This window comes from Symsagittifera roscoffensis, chromosome 7, assembly GCF_963678635.1.
Source record: "Symsagittifera roscoffensis chromosome 7, txSymRosc1.1, whole genome shotgun sequence".
NCBI lineage: Eukaryota > Metazoa > Xenacoelomorpha > Acoela > Convolutidae > Symsagittifera > Symsagittifera roscoffensis.
In genome coordinates this window covers 59,964,904-59,971,204 of record NC_087068.1, presented here as the reverse complement: position 1 = coordinate 59,971,204, position 6,301 = coordinate 59,964,904, and the positions used below count along the sequence as shown (strand labels likewise).

General features: G+C 34.6%; 1 long non-coding RNA gene across 1 annotated transcript; it reads left to right on the top strand.

Annotated features, from left to right (window-relative positions):
• Positions 1-747: 747 nt before the first annotated feature.
• LOC134851165 (uncharacterized) lies at positions 748-3,938 on the top strand. The gene is made up of 3 exons (XR_010164218.1): positions 748-851; positions 2,340-2,620; positions 3,475-3,938. It is a non-coding gene; the product is annotated as an uncharacterized LOC134851165 (long non-coding RNA).
• The last annotated feature ends 2,363 nt before the right edge of the window (positions 3,939-6,301 follow it).

Genomic DNA, 6,301 nt, shown 5'->3' with positions numbered 1-6,301 from the left:
TTCGAACGCATAGTACACATCCTCACATACCTCAGTTAGTTCCACACTTCCTTCTCCGTCTTCGAAGGCATAGTACACATCCTCACATACCTCAGTTAGTTCCACACTTCCTTCTCCGTCTTCGAACGCATAGTACACATCCTCACATAACTCAGTTAGTTCCACACTTCCTTCTACGTCTTCGAATTTATAGTACACATCCTCACATACCTCAGTTAGTTCCACACTTCCTTCTCCGTCTTCGAACGCATAGTACATCTCGCATCTTCGGAGCCATAAAACTATCACTTTGTACTTTAAATAGTGTTTTTTGGGATGATTTTCAAATAACTGAAAAAATCGAAGCTTTAATTTTGTTTTAAAATTTTCATCTTTTATTCTATCTTAAACTACTCCGTAGAAATTGAAATGCAGTTGAAACATTCAGGGTTTCGCCTTAATAAAGCAGTCTTGTTTATAATATGTTGCCAGACGCCAAGTAGATAGTTTGTATTTTATATAGCTTGACATAGCTTGTGTGCGTGTGGGGGGGGGGGGGGGGATGAAAACTTAAAACTTCAAAAAAAGAACGAAATTCGAATAACTTAAAACAAAAGTTTCTGGCTACGCAGGGCAGTCGGAATACTCTAGTTTTACAATCTGAACATTTATTCGTCTTTAGGGCGAAGCAAGCGTATGAACAGGGTGGGTGGTTGGAGTGTGCGGGGGGAGTGTGATGTGGGTGGCGGCGGGGTAGTGGGGGGAGGGGTGGTGGATGAAAAGAGTCTGAAGCAGTTCGAGACATTCTGCACGTTGGAGTCCCTCCGCAACAAGAGCAAGTCTGTCTCCACTCAGCAATACGTAGAGAAACTGTGAGTTAACAGAACACAACAAACAGTAAAATTATACGTTATATTATAGTCGCACAAATAACAAGTTTTACTCACGTAAAGTAGTTGTCGAAATTTCTTTTAACGCATTCTTGGGAATAAAAAAAGTAAAAAAATTCAGAAAAAAAATTTAAAAAAATCAGAAAAACTTGTTGACTTTTCTATTTAAATTTAGGCAAAATTGATTTTGAGACTAAATAGATGTCAAGAGATGAAAACAGATCAATTTCCCGTATTTTTATCAGACTGAATGCTCAGCGTTTTTTTTTTACAAGAATCGCCATCTGATTTTAGGGTCAAATAACTCAATTAAAACTACTCGAAACATCCTCAGAAAATATTCGCCCGACGAATGCCAGTTCTTTAAACGATTTTTCTTCTGAGCGCAAAATAGAGTGCTGATTTAAATTATCCGGACAAAACGAACAAAATTTGGATTTTCAAACGCTTTTTCTCACTTTTGGTTGAAATTTGACAAAAAGAGAAGAGCACAAAAGTGGCTAGAATTTCACCAGAAAAAATATGGTGCATTTTTTTTTCGGGAATGCTCAACCATAATTTTATCCCAAAAATAGATAAATTGTAATTTTCGATTAATTAAAAAAGCAGAAATGACCCATTTTTGGTGTAAATTTTTGGCGCAGGAGTTCGGAGAAAAAATTGCACCACTTTATTTTTGGTGAAACTCTAGGCAACTTTTGCTCTGTTTACTTTTTGTCTAATCTCAACCCAATGTGAGAAAAATGCGTTTGAAATTTCAATAATTGTTCATTTTGTCCGGTTAATATAAATCAGCACTGTCATACGGCCTTATATAGATTTAAACAAATTTATCGGACAATTTCTTAAATGTTTGAAATAATTCTGACCATGAGACAGTGAAATGGCGTTAAAACTGAAATTAAGTTTTCTAAAATGCGTTTGAACTGTTAAAAGAGCAATATGCAAACGATTTCATTTTGCCTTATTAAAGAGCACAATTGAAAAAACTTTTTCATTCAACAACGATTTGCCATGTAATTTTTCAGAGCAAAAAAGCGCATAAAATGCTGACACAAAGGCAAACAATAAACTTCAAAGAAGTGTTTCGATTCAGTTTAAGTTTGAAGGTCAAACTATTTTCAGAAATTTAATACGTTGTCCGGAAAAATTGTTGAGAGCTATATTTTAGTTTTTTTTCTAGACGCGAGTTAATTCAAAGCACATTTACTCTAGATTGTCTATGGCATCATAAGATGTCAAAGTCTCAGAAAAAAAAACAAGCTTTTGAAAAAAAAACATTTAAATTGAGAAGAAAGGTCTGATGACTTCACTTTTTCAGAGACTCTTGAAAAATATAGCAAATTCTGTCTATGCAATTCTTGAACATTTATATCTAGAAGATGGATGAAAAGATGTAGTTTTTTGTGTTGCTTAAAGACTTTTGTGATGTGATGTGATTTGAAATGTGTGTGTTGTGATGTGTTGCAGACTAGTGTTGGAAGAAGACCAGACGAGGCGGATCAAAGACTGTGCGGCCAATCTATCTCTGTGTAGGATCACAATCCAGAACAACTTGGAGCACAGACAGAGGAAACAGAGACAGAAGCAGAAACAGCGGGAGAGGGACTTCGAGGAGAGCCAGAGTCAGAGCACCTTCACCACACTTACCAGACCCCCCCAGCAGTCGCCAGACCCCCCCCATTGGTCATTGGTCACCATCACAAACAACAACAACAGCAACAAAGAGAAACGTCAGCAAAATTAGCATGGTTAGTAGGCCACAAACAGCAATTTCAACAAGGATAGCCGGCTGCTGTTCAAGTAGCACAGAAGGTTCCGAACATAGTGTTTACAACACAACAAAAAAGTGTTTTTTTAAGTTAAGGTTTTTTTCTGCGTGGTGTGATAAAAAGATCTTAGGTAAAAGTATATTTTAGGCATATTCAAGAGTCATAAAAACAAGCTATAGGCATAATGGAAAAAAAAAACTGGAAAACTCAAAAAAAAATTGAAAATTTAAATTTTTTTTTTTAAATTTTGCAGAATTTTAAGGAATTATTTAGAAATTTTTGGTTCTCAAAATGGCACTAAAAACAAATTTTACTTGCTTAAAACTAAGTTTTCACGGCCTAAAATGAGCATAATTAATCTGTAGGCTTGTAAAGCCTGTTCGCTTTATTCGCTCAAAACTTAAATAAAAATAAAAAATTTCAAACCATTATTTTTCTCGATACTGAGGAAAATTTTTGAAATTTTGTTGTGTCGTTCGAATCACGACTGAAAAGGTTTCAATTAGTTATAAACACTCGACCCATTTCGTTGATTATTTGTGGTACCTGATTGTGTGTGGAAATAAATTAAAAAACATCCAAATACAAATTTCCTCCACATTTTTCAAATGGTCAGAACAGAAATAGTTATTATAGTCCTTGTTTTTATACCACTTGTTATTATACCAAGTGTAATTTCTTTATTCATCAAATTTGAAAATCAAAAAAATATTGTCGCGGTTTGTTCTTTGGCCAGTGAGACTTCAGTTTAATTTTCAACTCGTAGATTAATCCAAAAAGATATAGTGAATAATGTAACGTAACATGGAAAAAAAATGGGTTTGAATGAGCAGCTGATGAGAGAAATGGACAGAGAGGGATCGGAAGAGAGGACGACAGGAGAGCAGCTGATGAGGAGGACTTCTTCAGAAGCAGCAGCTGGACAGAGGCAGAGGGTGGGGACTCCTCCAAGCACCACATCCGATCTCCTTTCCACTCAACACCTCACTCTGAGAAGACAGTCCACGGAAGAAGTGGATCTATAAATGCGGAACACACTTCCTCCATAACTGAAACAGGACAAAGTCATCGCAAATGGCCTCTCTTGACCTTTGATCTGACATGATAGTACGGGCATGACCTCATCTATTTCCCCCCAAGCGCTCTGAACTTCAACTGCGACAACATCTGACTCCTTTAATACTTTTTCAGCAAACTAATGATTTTTGAACTTTTGTAGAGTATTTATATTAAGTGTTTCGTAGTTTTCTATCTTACTGTCTAGCCTAGCTTTCTATTCAATTCAATTCTTCTTCTTTCGTCAGTTGACTGGCTGTAGGAGTACAGGGTTGAACAAATCAATTTGATTAATGAGTCGATATTATCAATTCCAATATTTGATAAACGCGTACCTTAAGACGTAGGTTTAGGGGAACAAGCTCTCTGAAAAACAAGATGCTCGTATCAGGGCCAAACTCAGAAAGTTCCGAATCTGTTTTAATTTACATGGCGTAATTCTAAGAAAAATAATTGATGAACTTTCAACAAAAATGAAAAAAAAAAAATTAAATTATCCCCCCACACGCATAGAGCAAAGTATTAAATAGACCAAAGAGCAGTTTATTAGTCAAAATTTCTGGGGAGAAAAAAAACCGCCCGAGTAGAAATATTCCGACACTTTTTTTCGAAAATTGGAACAATAGTAAAACACCACCTATAAAATTGACTTCCCACTCTCGTATCTAAGCCAGCCGAAGTATGCACCAGCTAATACAGAAGCCATCCGACAAACTGAGGCGTTGCACTGTATCATTCTCACATATATTAGTACTTACAAGTACTAAACATTACTCAGCATTTTGAATTTCGAAAATCCAGAAAAAAAAACTAGAAACTAAAACTAAAAACAAACAAGACTGCTGGTACCAGGTTAAAGCTCTGAATATATCGACTGCCTTTTAAAATCTATGGAGCAGTAATAACATGAAAAAATTAACGAATTTTTATTATTCGAGATTTTTGTGAAAACTAAACCCCCAACATGCCATATAAAACACGAAAAGAAACATTTCGATCCTATTAAGAAATCAATTTTGGCAAATAAGCTTCCTTTAACCAATTTGGAACAATTTCTAGGACGGATTAAATCTCCGCTTACGCGTTAATAGCGAAAAAAGATATCGCGCGTTAACTGTCCCAATTTGGCCAAAATGGCAGTCTTTAAGACCCCATAATTTTAAGAAAAATAATCACAGGAGAAACCTTTTTTCAAATTCAAGCTTAAGACAACATTACCTTTTGAATGATATAAAAAAATTGGTTATACATCGTCAAAAACGATTAAATAAAAAGTCAAAATTTGTCTGGAGAAAAAAAATCACCCAAGCACAATTATTCCGTTACTTTCGCTACAATAATTACGAAAAGTTTACTGAAAAAACTAGAAACTGTTTTAAAAAAGTACAAAAAAGCAATTTTTTTTTAATTAAGTCTAAAGAAATCATTCAATTTATCAATAGACTTTAAATATGCTGACTTTAAATAAAATATCAGTTCAGTTTGATTCACCCTTTTTCCACTGTAAAAAAAAACATCTGTGAAAAATCTCATCGGAAAGCGGAAAGACTTTCATCTGTTTTCCGCTAACTTTTCAAAATTTGTAGCCTCAATTACATGATTTCTAATTTCTTTGTGTTCACGCGGAGAACAGGTGAACGCATTGAAAGTAGCTGATTGTTTTTTTGGCTGTCGAATCTTCAGAAACTGCTGCTTTTTGCCAGAAGTAGTTTTGAGATCACCGAAAAGTTCTGAGATCATCAAATTCAATTTGATTATCGTTTTACGGATGTGTTTTGAAATGCAATGATTTAAAAACTTGTTTAAAAAATTTCAAATGCATTAAAAGCTTTTTCGGGAGACTTCATAAAAATTTCCGAAAAATCAAAAACTGCCGGGAAAAAAAACAAAACCAATCATAAGATACAAAAAATGATGTAATTTTATGAAATTTTTCTGCTCAAATTCAATTTAATGCTATTTTTGCCGCAACCTAGCCGTTTTTAAGTAGTAAAAATTATTAAATTCTCATTTTTGATTCCACTAACCAATTGCCGAATTGAATTTCAGCGCCAAAAGCAAAATGCGAACATAAACAACACTGCTTGCCTATCGGGGCAAAATCTTGAATGTTGCGACTGCCCCATGATTGGTCTCAGGTTTTTTCTGAAAGTAAAAAACATTTAAAAGCATAATGTTTCAAAACTATCAAAAATCCGGCATAGTGACTCGGCTTAATTTGTTTGGGATGATTTTGTGGTTTGCGATGATACGCCACGAAAAAATAATTCGCGTTACACTTTCCGCGTTATCAATAAAAACTTCAAAACGAGCATAAATTACTTTGGAGCACGGTTTTTTGGCCATTTCTAAACCCAGAGTTATACAAAAAAATAATCAGACGTAGAAAACTTATTTTTGAGTTTAAACTTGGAGAGTTGATATTTTCCCAGTTTTTAAAAAAATTTGTTAAAAACTATTATTTTAATTGCCGAAATTTGACTGCAGCAAAAACTACCCCTGCATAAGCAATTTGCACTTTATTCAAAAGTTGGAAAAGGAGTAATAAATTATCTCAGCAAACAATCAAATGCCTCAGTTTAATTTGAAAGACTCGTTTCACCG